Genomic DNA, 16,191 nt, shown 5'->3' with positions numbered 1-16,191 from the left:
TCTACGGCTCCGAATCGTGGGTTTTATACCGTCATCACCTGCGACTCCTTGAGCGCTTTCATCAGCGCTGCCTTCGCACCATCCTCAACATCCGCTGGAGTGACTTTGTGACCAACACTGAAGTCCTCAAGAGGGCGGAGGTTACAAGCATCGAAGCACTGCTGTTGAAGACGCAGCTGCACTGGGCAGGGCATATTTCTAGGATGGAAAACCACCGCCTTCCCAAGATTGCTCTGTATGGCGAACTTTCCACCGGCCATCGAAATAGAGGGGCACCAAAGAAGAGGTACAAGGACTCCTTGAAGAAATCCCTTGGCACCTGTCGCATCAACCATCACCAGTGGTCTGACCTAGCCTCAGATCGCAAAGCATGGAGGCACACCATCCACCAGGCTGTCTCTTCCTTTGAGAATGCACACATAGCTGGTCTTGAGGACAAAAGGAGATTGAGGAAGAATCGCACCAACCCCAAATCAGACTTTTCCCTGCAGCCACTGTGGCCAGATCTGCCTGTCCCGCATTGGTCTTGTCAGCCACCAGCGAGCCTGCAGCAGACGTGGACTACTGCACCCTTCTTAAATCTTCATTTGCAAAGTCAAGCCGAGAGAGAAAATATTGCCAGAGTAAGAAAAGCAGCATATGCTGAGGTTTCAAAATTCCCCAAAGGACTGGAGTACTGATCTGTTTTGGGTTACCTTATGGGAGTCAGTTATTCTTGGAACGTTGGGTAATTGCCTTGGGATAATATTTATGGGTAAAAATTAGACAGTGAGGGGAGGGGCAATTGACATGAATTGGGGCATTTTCATGTTTGCAAACATTCCAAGGTCAAAATGTATATAGTGTATAAAATCCAGGCAGTATTTTGGCTTTCTCACCAGATACTGTATTGAGGATTAATTTCTGTCCTGTAGTTCTGTTACCTCCTATATGAATGGGTTATTTTGCCAAGGGTGGCATTAGCCTCTGTCTCACTCCCCCTGTCCCCAGAATGAATGGAATGCTCAGACATCATTGCATTCCTTTGATAGGAGACAGCCGTGCTAGAGGAGCAGACCAGTGATTGTGGCCTGATGATCCCATTAACTGCAAAAGCTAAAAGCAGTTTTCATTGATGATCTCTGTACAACTGAGACTGTTGATATGACTGGTTGGATGGGGTGGGGGGAGGAAACGAGCAGGCTTTGCAGAATGAAAAACCCAACTCTGAATTTTCCTTGCTAGCAAATAGTTTTTAGCAGGCTTTTCCCACCTGCTCCAAGTGTTTGTGTGTTCAGCAGTCTCTACAACAAATTTATAAGATAGGACAGATAAAAAGAACAGTTTGCCCATGAGAGATCCAGAAACATATTAGCATAATCAAGCTCACAGCCTCTTCAGATGTACACTTGCTATAGAATGTCACAGACTAAAAAACATCATAGAGGGTATAGACAAAAGCAACTCTTAATATTTGAGGTAGCAAGAAAAAGATATTACAAGGGGTCTGTTATTCCGTAGTTAATAATCATAATACTCTGTTCTGGACTCCTAGGGGTTCCCAGCTCCTTGGAGGGGCTTTTGTTTTACTCTTAAGTAGCTGCTACCACCACTTGATCAATTTAGGGATTTCCCACTGGGAGGATCAGGACCCCTAGTTCCCCTTCCCAGCTCTGAGGCCCTTACCTCTGTGTCTCCCAAAGCCCAGCACCTGGCAACTGCAGAGAATTTACTGCCCTGGGTGACCTTGAAAGAACAGCCGCTTGCCAACCCTCCTGGAGCCCCTTTTGAAATAGCATGCCCGAAGCAATAAAGGCCTATGTGGTACAGAGAAGCACTCCAACATCAAAAACTTTACAAGCATACTTTTAACACAGCACCAGATACGAACAAAGAAAACTAAATAAATTCACGAAAATGTACATCCTCTGTCCCTTCTCTATACATGCCGTACACTACAGGCTCTGTAGCTTAATTGTTGCAGCTCTCTACAGAGATACCATTACCTTGACATTTGCTCTCAGCCTCCCTGGCAAGCACATAGCCGATGTGGCTGCCTCAGGAGTTAAGAGTTATATGTCCTCTCATTGCCTGAGCATCCCAAAGGGAGAGAGCTATTTCCTGTTGCATGGAGATTTTATTATCTCTCTTCTCCCACTTGACCCTGGTCAGCCCAGGGTCTCCAAAAAGTTCCTGCCTTAATGTTTCTAGAATTTGACACCCACTAACTCTATGTTCCCTGCTAGCAGAAGGGGGTGGGGGTGAACTGGCTCATCCCATTGTCTCTCCTGCAATTTATTAGCATTTCTTAAGAGATGCCATGTAGGGTTGCCAAGTCCAATTCAAGAAATATCTGGGGACTTTGGGGGTGGAGCCAGGAGACTTTGGGGGTGGAGCCAGGAGACATTAGGGGTGGAGCCAAGATCAAGGCTGTGACAAGCATAATCGAACTCCAAAGGGAGTTCTGGGCATCACATTTAAAGGGACGGCACACCTTTTCAATTCCTTCATTCCATAGGAAATAATGAAGGATAGGGGCACCTTCTTTTGGGGCTCATTAGAAACAAGAGCCGGTCGCCCCATGTGATTCATGCAGGCCTGGTTGGGATCGCAATCCAAATGAAAGAGACAGCTGTGTTAACAGTTGCAGCCAACACAACCCCAAAAGGGTACACAGCCATGAATGCTGCAAAAGACTATGCACTCACACACTTATACAAAATAATTAGTGTATTCATAAATACATGAACTCACATGTGCCGATGTTTGAAAACACTTTGCACATTACTTATATAACTCTCATTTCATCTCACACAGAACCTTTACAGATGCATGAACAATGAGTTCTGGAAATACTTACTGGATCCATAGAGTTAGCAGTGACTGATTCAAAGTCCAAGAAGGATCCAGAGTCCCGTATGGGTGCAGCAGCATTAGGCACCCCAGCGGTCCGCGCTAAGCTCAAATTGAGCGATTCGCTAAAATTATTGGCAACATTAGTCCCTTGGAATGGATATTTTGGAGCACGAATGCGGCTGAAGAAGCAGTTCCGGGAAACAGGGTCTCACTGGTGTCCTGTAGTGCCAGACCGCCACCATACGGGACTCTGGATCCTGCCCTTTCACCCACCACCGGTGTGATTACTGCCAGGCCAGCCAGGGACACTCACCTGCTGCTGCCGCGGGAGACTGCGGCCCGAGCGGAGTGGAGCGGCGCCGAGGAGGGTGCGACGGCACCAACGCCACATCCCAACCACCCTAAGCAGCCCAGCCATGATCCCCTTCGTGCACGCACCACACGCCGGTCAAGGAGGAGACGCTACCACTCTGAGAGGAAGGGGAAGTGATTTCCCAGAAGCCCAGGGCAGACGGAGCTCTGGGAGGAAGTCGCGCGACGTCAGCAAGGAAGGCAAAGAGTGTCTCTTTTTTTCTGAAAGATTCCGATAGCCTACTCATCCTCACGAAATGGTACGGCCTCCCATACCTCCCCCTCCCCTGCTTCCATTTTTGGGGGGAGCGGGGGAAGAGGCTGGGAATCCTGGGGTCCCCTGCCAGGGCGGGAGGGTTGGGAAGCCTAATGCCATGGAAGGTCATGGGCTAATCCCCCCTACTGTTTGTTCTTAGCTCAGAGAAAAAAAAATGGTTAAAATCCACAGTGTAGGCCTTGCTCCTTGCCAGCCTCCCAGGAGGTAATGCATTTCTTCACAACTTCAATGAAATTACCGCCAAAGTCTGTGCTTACATTAATTTATTCAGATGTGCATTGATTTGCTTAATGTTTGTTGCACAGTTTATTTTCAGTCTTTTGGGGCAGGATGTGTCTGCATTTTCTAATTTATTCAAGAAATATGTACACTATCTTTCATTACAATACCCAAAACAGTTAACAAACCTTTTCTTATTCTGGGTGATGCAAAGAAGTACCTTAGGAGGTAAAGATTTTACAACAAGATAGTTGCCATGTGGCCCCCATTCAGTGCCTTGTGATGACATCATAACCCTGCAGGTTTGTAGGCCTCCTGATTTTGATCAGTGCCAGGAGATACACTTTATGGGAAAATGGCATTGCACAAGCATTGCGTGAGCATGGCAGCTTGAAGAATTGTTTCTTCTACATTTCTGCAAACCAAATGTAGATTGAGCTGCAGATATAGATCTGATTGTTTCCAGCAATTCAGAGAAACTCCTGAAACTCTTGTAAGCTTTCTAATTCCCACATGGGTAACAGGCTTGGGTGGAATACACCTGCTGTCCTATGCTAACAGGGTGAGAACATAAGTTCTCTCTTTCTCCCTGTTAAATCAACTTTGGAGGCAGCACTTAGCTCTCCACTCTCTTCTACCTAATCCACATTTCTCATGTACGCAGTCTCTTGTATCTTACAGCCATTTTTTTTTTAAAGGTATACTAGAACATTCATACTGTGCAATAATATTGCAGATTTTAAACCCCCTGGTTGATGTCAGAACAGGAAATGCTGTGGTGGCAGATGTATGCACACCATTGATTGGCCTCCTGTCAGCACTGGCACTGCATGTTTACTATTTAAGGAAGGATTATGGATGACTTGGTTGGGTAGAAACCGGGGATTGGCACAAACCGAATTATGAACCAAAATGCATACTCAGCTTTGGTTCATGCCATTCAGCCCCTTCTACAAAACTCCCAGGTGGCTTTGGGAGGTTTATGTGGTTCGTGTTGGCAGACACGCTGGTGCTGGTGGGGTTTGGAGAAGGCATTTAATGAGACCTTCTATGGGACACTCAAAAGTATTTGGAAGCAAACCCTATGCATATAATTCATAAGAAAGAAGGTCATCCAAGTTAGCTGATGGAGCCAAAGAAGGAACGCTATTCAGCAAGACGTAAAGGTTACAGAATTCTGGATCCACAGACCAACAATATCACTGTGAGTAGATCTGTCCATTTTGATGAAAGTGAAAAAGCTCCAGTTCCACAGGGGGCCAGCACTGAAGTGGACAGCCAACTACTGTATCCTGTGATCAACATCTAGGAAGAAGAGACTACAGATTCTGAGATGACTCTGACTGATGAAGCAACAGAAGAACATAAGAGAAGCCATGTTGGATCAGGCCAATAGCCCATCCAGTCCAACACTCTGTGTCACACAGTGGCAAAAAAATAGGAGGTTCACAGGTGGGGTTAGAAGCCCTTCCACTTTGCCCCCACCCCAAGCACCAAGAATACAGAGCATCACTGTCCCAGACAGTTCCAATAATAGCCACTGATGGACCTCTGCTCCATATTTTTATCCAAACCCCTCTTGAAGCTGTCTATGCTTGTAGCCGCCACCACATCCTGTGGCAGTGAATTCCACATGTTAATCACCCTTTGGGTGAAGAAGTACTTCCTTTTATCCATTCTAAACCTACTGCTCAGCAATTTCATTGAATGCCCACGAGTTCTTGTAGAGGAGCATATTGCAAAAAACATAAAGACCAACAATAAAAATTTCTTCAAATATATTAGAAGCAGGAAACCAGCCAGGGAGGCAGTGGGACCCTTGGATGACCAAGGGGTCAAAGGATTACTGAAGCAGGATAGGGAAATGGCTGAGAAGCTGAATGCATTTTTTGCCTCCGTCTTCACTGTGGAAGATGAGAAGTGTTTGCCCACTCCAGAACTGCTAATTTTGGAAGGGGTGTTGAAAGATCTGAGTCAGATTGAGGTGACGAGAGAGGAGGTCCTACAACTGATAGACAAATTAAAAACTAATAAGTCACTGGGTCCGGATGGCATATATCCAAGAGCTCTGAAAGAACTCAAAGGTGAACTTGTGGATCTCCTGACAAAAACATGTAATCTTTCATTGAAATCTGCCTCAGTTCCTGAGAACTGGAAGGTAGCAAATGTCACCCCCATCTTTAAAAAGGGTTCCAGAGGAGATCCGGGATATTACAGGGCAGTCAGTCTGACTTCAATACCAAGAAAGTTGGTAGAAACCATTATCAAGGACAGAGTGAGTAGGCACATTGAGGAACACAAGTTATTGAGGAAGACTCAGCATGGGTTCTGTAAGGGAAGATCTTGCCTCACTAACCTGTTACATTTCTTTGAGGGGGTGAACAAACATGCGGACAAAGGGGAGCCAATAGATGTTGTTTACCTTGACTTTCAGAAAGCTTTTGATAAAGTTCCTCATCAAAGGCTCCTTAGTAAGCTCGAGAGTCATGGAGTAAAAGGACAAGTCCTCTTGTGGATCAAAAACTGGCTAATGAATAGGAAACAGTGAGTGAGTATAAATGGGGAATCTTTGCAATGGAAGACGGTAAGCAGTGGGGTGCCGCAGGGCTCAGTACTGGGTCCCATGCTCTTTAACTTGTTCATAAATGATTTGGAGTTGAGAGTAAGCAGTGAAGTGGCTAAGTTTGCAGACAACACTAAATTGAGGAGGAGGTGGTGAAGGAGGAGGAGATTGGATTTATACCTCACCCTTCACTTACAATCTCCTTCCCCTCCTCTCCCCACAACAGACACACTGTAAGGTAGGTGGTGTTGAGAGAGCTTTTTGAGAACTGCTCTTGAGAGAGCAGCTCTTTCAAGAACTGTGACTGACCCAAGGTCACTCAGCAGGTGCATATGGAAGAGGAACCAGATGGATGCTTTATCATCAACCAATAGCAAAAGATCAAATCTCTGAAAATGGAGAGTGCTAATTCTGCACCCACTCTAATAGAAGTAAACTACATCAAACAATGAGATGACACAGAAGAGCTACTTACCATCACAACAACAGGTATTGTGAAATTCTAGGTAAGTTTCTTTATATTAGCATACTAACCAGACTAGACATAAGCACTGCAGTGTGGTTACTGGGTAGAAAGACTGAGAAACAAGCTAACAAGACCGGAATGCAGTTAAGAGACTTGTGAGGCACCTAAGGAGTACTACAGAACTCAAACTTAAGCTACCAGCCAATGATAGCTCTAAACTAATGGCATATATAGATGCTGACTGGAATGGACACATAACAGACAGAAAATCTACCAGTGGCAACATAATTTCCTATGGAAGAAGGAGCTATAAACTGGTCAAGAAAGAAGCAAGATATGCTTACAGCATTCACTACTGAAGCAGAGTATATGTCAGCTGCACAAGGTTGTCAAGAGATATGGTGGCTATGCCAGCTACAGTCAGACATAGACAAAGATGTACCACATCCCATACTAATACATAAAGACAACCAGAGCTGCATTCATCTATCCAATCAAGAAGATATGAAGCAGCACACCAACCACATTGATATAAAGTATCACCTAGTGAGAGAGCTGCAGAATGGAGTTATCAGGTTAATCTACTGTCCAACAAAAGAAATGATTGCAGATGCTCTCTCTAAGCTGCTTCTTGCAGAACGCTTTGAAGATCTACAAAAGAAGATGAATCTTGTAAATCATGAGACATCAAGAAGGGGAGTTAGAAGAGAAGGACTAGATGCTGTCTCTTAGCCTTAGCCTCCAGAGGGGAGGTTACAAGACAGCTAGATAGACAGGCAAACTGTAGATTTCCTTCCTGTTTACTCTTCTGCCTCTGTCCTTTTGATGTATAGACTGATACTCTCAGGGAACTGCTTCCTTCCTTCTGCTTCCCACTTTTCTCTCCTACACACACAATGAAGGTGTATGTTTGCTCTCCACATTTGGCACCATGGATGCAGGACATGCATCTCTGCATCTGCACCCACCCTAGGTAGTTAGATTCTATTCCTGTCTCTCATCTGTCCTATCTAGAATGGAGTTTTGAAACTGACAAGTTGTTCTGTGTAACTATAACTTTGCAACCACATACAGAACAAAGAAACTCTGCTGCATGTAGCCAATTGTGCACTCTGCTGAATTAATACAGGTTCCTGGCTTGCCATACCAGTTGAAACTTTTACATTCATTTTTCTATTCAGGAAAAGTTTAGGTTAGTGCTAAAGTAGCCTACTTATGAGGATCTTGCTGTTATCTTTAAGCCATGTTGGACAACGCACATTTTAGGAAGAAAAGTGAGCAGTTCTTTCTACAGGGAGATTTCCTGAAGAGTAGCCAAGTTAACCATTGTGATTCATACACACATTCCTCAATCAATTACTTATTACTCAGTGACTCACAGCTGAACTGCATGAACTGTTCCCAATACAAAAAGGTTGTGTTTAAAATGGTATGAAAGGCATATCCAGTGTTTCATCTACATTAATGTAGCCCTAGTTTCTACTAGATAGAGCACAAGAAAAGCGGTATGGCACACTAGAGCTGGGGGCCAGGCAGACTTCAGGTTTAAGAAATCTGTGTTTTTTTCTTTCCCAGAGTATTTTTTGGGAGGAAAGCAATCCAGGTGAATCCAATAGCAAAATCCTCCAGAGAGCAGAGCCAGTCAAAATTACCAGTGCACTGCATAAGTCGTACACTTAGGATCTGCCTGTATCATATTAGAGTCTAGCTTTTCATCCTAAATACTTTATCACAGAAGACCAATTAATACTACAATTTTACAGGTGATAAACACTGAGGATCTAACTATTCATTACTTAAGATTGCCAAGTTTGTCCTGGCAACCAGTAGGAGGGGGGGGTGGACATTGGGCTTAGCCATTGGCTATAGAGTAATGCCCGCTCATGGATTGCTGCCTTGCCATGGCGAGAGGGCTTGCGCAGTTCAATGAGGCTGTGGGCTATGCCATGCAGGGCCACCCAAGATGGACAGGCCACAGCTGAGAATCCAGACTAAATGTGATCCACTGGAGAAGGAAATGGCAAACCACTCCAGTATCCATGACAAGAAAACCCCATGAACAGAAACAAAAGATTAAAAGATATGGTGCTGGAAGATGAGCCTCTCAGGTCAGAAGGTGCCCAATATGCTACTGGGGAAGAGTGTTCAAGTAACCACAGAAAGAGTGAAGCAGCTGGGCCAAAGCCAAAAGGATGCTCAGCTGTGGATGTGTCTGATGGTGAAAGAATAGTCCGATGCTGCAAAGAACAATACTGCATCAGAACGTGGAATGTAAGATCTATGAATCAAGGTAAGCTAGATGTGGTCAAACAAGACATGGCAAGACTGAACATCAACATCTTGGGAATCAGTGAACTAAAATGGACAGGAATGGATGAATTTAACTCAGAGGATCACTACATCTATTATTGTGGCCAAGAGTCCCATAGAAGAAATGGTGTGGCCTTTATAGTTAACAAGAGAGCGAGGAAGGCAGTAATGGGATACAATCTCAAAAATGATAGAATTATCTTGGTCCGTATCCAAGGCAAACCATTCAATATCACAGTAATCCAAGTCTATGCCCCAACCACTAGTGCAGAAGAGGCTGAAGTGGACCAGTTCTATGAAGATCTACAACACCTTCTAGAATTAACACCAAAAAAGATGTCCTCCTCATCATAGGGGACGGAATGCCAAAGTAGGAAGTCAAAAGATGACTGGAACAACTGACAAGTTTGGCCTTGGAGAACAAAGTGAAGCTGGGGAAAGGCTAATAGAGTTTTGTCAAGAGAACAAGCTGGTCATAGTGAACACCCTCTTCCAACAACCTAAAAGGCGATTCTACATGTGGACATCACCTGATGGGCAACACAGAAATCAGATTGATTATATACTCTGCTGTCACAGCTGGAGAAGCTCCTTACAGTCAGCAAAAACAAGACCTGGAGCTGACTGCGGCTCAGATCATGAGCTACTCATTGCAAAATTCAGGCTTAAATTGAAGAAAACTGGGGAAGCCATCAGGCCATTCAGGTTTGACCTTGATCACATCCCTTATGGATATACAGTGGAGGTGAAGAATAGGTTTAAGGAAGTAGAGTTGATAGACAGAGTGCCTGAAGAACTATGGACGGAGGTTTGTGACATTGTACAGAGGGCAGCAATCAGCACCATCCCAAAGAAAAAGAAATGCAAGTAAGCAAAGTGGCTGTTCGATGAGGCTTTACAAATAGCTGAGGAAAGAAGGAAAGCGAAAGGCAAAGGTGAAAAGGAAAGATTCACCCAACTGAATGCAGATTTCCAGAGAACAGCAAGGAGAGATAAGGAGGCCTTCCTGAAGGAACAATGCAAAGCAATAGAGGAAAATAATAGGACAATGGGAAGGACAAGAGATCTATTCAAGAAAATTGGAGAAATCAAGGGAACATTTCGTGCAAAGATGGCGATGATAAAAGACAGAAATGGTAGGGACCTGACAGAAGCAGAAGAGATCAGGAAGAGGTGGCAAGAATACACAGAAGAATTATACAAAAAGGATCTCAGTGTCCCGGACAACCATGACAGTGAAATCGATGACCTTGAACCAGACATCCTGGAGTATGAAGTCAAATGGACTTTAGAAAGCATTACTAACAACAAAGCGAGCGGAGATGATGGTATCCCAGTCGAGCTATTCAAAGTCCTAAAAGATGATGCTGTTAAAGTGATGCACATATTATGTCAACAAATTTGGAGAACGCAACAGTGGCCACAGGATTGGAAAAGATAAGTTTATATTCCAATCCCAAAGTAGGGTAATGCCAAGGAATGTTCAAACTATCGCACCATTGCACTCATTTCACATGCCTGCAAGATCATGTTAAAGATCCTACAAGCCAGGCTTCAGCAGTATGTAGATCGGGAACTACCAGAAGTTCAAGCTGGGTTTCGGAAAGGTAGAGGAACTAGAGATCAAATTGCCAACATTCGCTGGATTATGGAGAAAGCACGAGAGTATCAGAAAAACATCTATTTCTGTTTCATTGACTATGCTAAAGCCTTTGATTGTGTGGATCACAACAAACTGTGATAAATTCTTAAAGAGATGGGAGTACCAGACCACCTCACGTCTCCTGAGAAACCTGTATAAGGGTCAAGAAGCAACTGTCAGAACGGGATATGGAACAACTGATTGGTTTAGAATAGGAAAAGTTCGACAAGGATGTATATTGTCACCCTGTTTATTTAATTTATATGCAAAGTACATCATGTGGAATGCTGGCCTGGATGAAGCCGAAGCCGGAATTAAGATTGCTGGGAAAACATCAACAACCTCAGATATGCAGATGACACTACTCTAATGGCAGAAAGTGAGGAGCACCTAAAGAACCTCTTGTTGACGGTGAAAGAGGAGAGCACAAAAGTAGGCTTGAAACTCAACATCAAAAAAACTAAGATCATGGCATCTGGCCCCATCACACCTTGGCAAATAGAAGGGGAAGACATGGAAGTAGTGACAGACTTCACATTTCTGGGATCCAAGATCACTGCAGATGGTGACTGTAGCCATGAAATCAAAAGACGTTTGCTCCTGGGGAGGACAACTATGGTGAACCTGGGTAGTATAATAAAAAGTAGAGATATCACCCTGCCAACAAAAGTCCATATAGTCAAAGCGATGGTATTCCCAGTAGTAATGTATGGTTGTGAGAGCTGGACCATAAGGAAGGCCGAGTGCAGAAGAATAGTTGCTTTTGAGATGTGGTGCTGGAGAAGACTCTTGAGAGTCCCTTGGACTGCAAGAAGATCAAATCAGTCAGTGCTAAGGGAAATCAACCCAGACTGGTCCCTGGACGGTCAGATGCTGAAGCTGAAGCTCAAATACTTTGGCCACCAATGAGAAGGGAGCACTCACTGGAGAAGATCCTGATGCTAGGAAAGACAGAAGGCAAAAGAAGAAGGGGACAGCAAAAGGTGAGATGGCTGGACAGTGTTACTGATGTAACAAACATGAATTTGAGCAGACTTCGGAGGATGGTGGAAGACAGGAGGACCTGACGTGACTTTGTCCTTGGGGTTGCAAAGAGTTGAACTCGACTGTGCGACTGAACAACAAATAGAGTAATGTCATTTCTGGGAAAACCCTGATGTCACACCTCTGTAGTACTTCCCATGAACTCTATGTGCCAGAACCATAGACCTGATGACAATTTTTTGATTTTATTTTTCTTCTGCCACCACTCTGAGTGGCGAGGGAATATGGGGACTGGGGGCAGAGGATTCCCTGCCACACTGAGTCTGCCACAGGAAATTGCCCTGCTAGCTTGGTACTTAAAAGACATCTCCCATGAGTGCTGGTGTCTGATTTAGCTCAGGATTAGAATATGTCTTGAGGGGTGTAAACCTTGTCCCATGTTTTCCCAACCTGAAATGCCCCCAGGGTGCTGTTATTTGCTCAGTTGGTAAAACCTACAGTTAGCCCTCAGTACATGTACATTTTCCCAGCAAGTCAAATAGCAGCTCCCTAGGGCCATTTCAGATTGGGAAAATGGTGCTGGAAGGACATTTAAGCTACTTCTCTCACATGCTGCTATCTCAACCCAAGTTGGGTTCATTCCCCTGGGAACTGAATTTTGAACACAGAACCCACAGGGCATGGCTGACTGAAAGCCTCATGGTGGAGATGGAAATGTTGTAAGGACAATGCAATGATTACCTAGGCCCTGAGGCTGACAGATATAATCACTTATCTTCCTATATGCAATTTTAAAGAGCAGCAATTTGTGTTGGTGTTCCTTTTCATGACTTTAGTAGAGAGGAACGGCTGCAATGCAGCCAACCAGCCTGGCTACTATAGTAATTGTGGGGCAGGGTGTCAGGTCTCATAGGATTTCTAGAAATTAGGACTGAAGGGGGAGAAGATGAGATTTATCATAAGAGCTATGCTTTTTCCAAAGAGCACTAGACAATAAAGATACCTTGTGGCCCCAGAGTCAGGAGTTTTAGAAGATCCACTGTGACCCAACCTGGGACTTGCTCACCCTTACCCTAGAAAAGGCTGAAATTTTACACAGTGGTGAACTGCTTACATGAACATTGTGTGGCTTACTGGTATTCTGGCAGTAGCCCAAACCAAAAATACTAGTTAGCCTGTCACTGAAAAGTAAAAATCTTGTGCATTTTTAAGACCAACAGAATTATTGTGGCAAAAGGAGTGCTGGCTCTGTCTTGAGGTTATGTAAAGCCCTCAAGAGGAAAATAATTTGGGGAAGTGGCATCTCTGCTTCCTGTGAAGATAGTTTCAGAGGGTAGCCATGTTGCCCTGCAATACAACAGCTAGATTTGAGTTTAATAGCACCTTAGAAACCAACAAGACTTGGCGGGGGGTGGCATTCCCAAAATCCTCCAAAAAACCTCTAAGGTGCTACTGGACTTAATTCTAACTCTGCTTCCTCTTTATCCCCACTGTCTCACCTCCCACTCTGCCTACCCCATGTCACCAATCTCTGCTTGCCCCCTTCTTGTTTCCCAGCCATGCTGAAACACAGTGGAGCAAGCTGTGCATGTTCTCTTGCACATTGTGAACATTCAGGAAGCCCTATTGGGCATGCACAGTTTGCTTTGCAATGTTTAAAGGTGCCTTAGTCAATGAATATTATTAATATTTGGGAAAACTTTCTCCAGTAGAACACGGCACTTGATCCCGAAAGATTCTACAAACCCTAATGATGTTACCAGCCGTGAAAACCTGAAATCTTTGAAAAAAATTCTCTTTGTTAATTCTCTCCACCCTGTGCATAATTTTATCAGCCTCTATCATGTCCCCCCTTAGTCAACTCTTTTAAATTGGAAAGTTCCAGACTCTTCAGCCTTTTCTCATAGGTAAGGGGCTCCAACCCCCTAAACATCCTCCTTGGTTTGCTGTGTCCAAAGAACTCCCTGCTCTGAAGAAGCAGGCAGCAAAATTCCAGGGAGCAGGGGTGGTGGTTGCCCTCATTTGGACACAGAGGAAGCCAATGGTGGCAACAGGAAGGAAATGGCAAGCAGGAATATGAGCTGTAGCTGGCATGCTGGCAGAAAAGGGAGACTGGAGGCTGGGCCAACAGCCCCACCCCATGCTGAGGGTAAGGCAGGAGGGTGGGGTCACAGAGAAGGTGCCCCACTGCATGTGTGGAATGTCTGTCACACAAATCTAACCCAGAGTGGGTGGGGATTGGAGAACCCACTGGCATCTCAGCCCGAGGGGGAGGGCTTAAACAGCAGGTGTGAGGCAGGTCAGGGAGGAAGAGCATGGGTGAGGCTCAGAGATGCTGGAAGAATGACTGGGCTACTGTAAGCAGGATAGAAGGAACAGGGTGCCCGTAATCCCCTCTCCCCCTATGCTATCTGAGACCAGAGCCAAGCCAATTTACTAAAAGTCACAACCTGGAGGAACCTGCCTCACTGAGCTTGGACCCAGAACACTCAGAACCTAGTGGCTACACTATGTATACTAGGTAGAAAGGTGATTAATAAATGTTTTAAATAAATATAATAAATTGAATAAATAAAAGTGGCCTAGCATTCTTAATCTTAATGCCTATTGTGAGAATTTGGGAACCCTATTGGGTATGTACTATGTTTCAGGGTGCCTGGGGGGGGGTCTTAATTTTGTTGATAGATCTCCTGGCAGTGGGTCCAACCTTCAGATTGGAAAGACCAACTGGGTGGCTATACATGCAGCTGCCAGAGATGGACACTCTAGTCATTCTGCCCTTTCCTTGTCTCTGTGGTAAAGATAAGCAAGAATGCCTAAATCTGAGCCATTTTGGTGAAGTGCTTAACTGTGCAAACTCTTATCTGGGAGAACCAGGTTTGATTCCCCACTCCTCTACATGCAACTGCTGGAATAACTTTGGGTCAGTCACAGTTCTCTCAGACCTCAGAAAACTGAGCCCCATCTACCTCACAGGATGTCTGTTGTGGTGAGGAAAAGGGAAAGAGATTGTCAGCCACTCTGAGACTCCAAGTGAAGGGCGAGGTATAACTCCATTTTCCTCCTCCTCCATCATCAGTGTGGCACAGTTGGCTTCAATGGCTTGCTAGTGCAGGCTCTATCCCACCTCATCTTTCACCTATCACCTGCCCAGGGGAAGGTATATGAGCCCACCGGTTGGCAAATCTGGGGGAGGAAGCAGGGAATGAGTGTTAGGTGCTCCTGGATTGTGGCAGGAAAAGAAGATGAGGGTAACTGGAGGAAGCTTACATGATACCTCCTGTTGAACTGTTACTGAAAAGATGGTAAGCCAGTTGACCAACAGCATGGGGAGAAAAAGCAAAGAAAGCCAAGGAACCAAAGCACAGGTCAGTTTTCCCTCTCTCCTCAACCTCGCAAGCCACATGTTGGCTTTGCAAGAGCCTTCCAAAACTGCAGGATTGTCTTCCAGTCTCTTCTGGTTCCTAGAGCAACTGTAAAGGCTTCTGCAAGAAGGGAGAAAAGGGATCCAGAAGTACATCCCTTCAAAAAGAGAAGGAAACCCCAACAGCTGCTGGTGGACCAGTGCACAATGTGCCAATGTCCTGTTCTATCAACTCAAGACCAGTTCCTCGATGGAACAGCAATTCCACTTGTGGAGCAGGGGAGGTCAGTTTTTGCTGATTCCCTTTCCTACTGCAGATTCCCACTTTACTCCCATACTCTTCCTTGAGGTTCACTAACCCACAGGAGCACAATATTGGCCAACACAAAAGGCTATAGAGATGAAACAGCACATTAGCTCATTGCCTTTCTCAGATGCTGCTCCATTCATGTCAATGTTTACATTGTACTAACACAACTGTGATAATGGCTGGCAGCTTAGCACACAGGTATCGCACAGGCTTTCCTCGTCCACCAGAAGAGGAACCAATGTGCCCTTCTGAACTCAGAGGAACTGGATCTGTCTAGACAATGACTAAGTGGGTAGAATCCATCCACTGTTTGCAGGTCTTTAAAGACAGTAAACAGCAAAGTGGGAGAGGAATTTTCTGAAATGGTTTGAATGGATTAGAAGAAGGAATGGGAGGAAAAAGTGTTCACTGAGAACGTTAGGTTGGGTTCTGAAATGAGAACAAATTTGCCAGTGGAGAAATTTATTGAACTGTGGAATTCTGATGATCACAATAGTTTAAATCTAGTTCTTTGGGTGTTTTTAAACTGTGCTCCCAGGAAAGAGTGTTTTTCATTTGCTTACCATTGATATTGCAATTATTGATATTGCAAAGTAGTGTTCCCCCTAAACTGGGCTAGTTTGAGCTGGCTCACACTTTTTTTTGTCTCAGCTCAGAAAAAATGGCCCCAGAGCAAACTAATTTATGCAGTAGCTCACAACTTTAATACCATTAGCTCCTGAAGTAGAATTTTTGCTCACAAGGCTCCACAGCTTAGAGGGAGCATTGTTGAAAAGGTGTTGGGTGTGTTTAAGGGCACATGTTCAGTTCATGTGCAATGATAGAGATGCCCAATTGGACTGGCTGGGAGAGAACTTCATATGCTCCTCA

The sequence above is a fragment of the Heteronotia binoei genome, chromosome 8 (genome assembly GCF_032191835.1).
Source record: "Heteronotia binoei isolate CCM8104 ecotype False Entrance Well chromosome 8, APGP_CSIRO_Hbin_v1, whole genome shotgun sequence".
Classification (NCBI taxonomy): Eukaryota; Metazoa; Chordata; class Lepidosauria; order Squamata; family Gekkonidae; genus Heteronotia; species Heteronotia binoei.
This window is presented reverse-complemented; position numbering follows the sequence as displayed.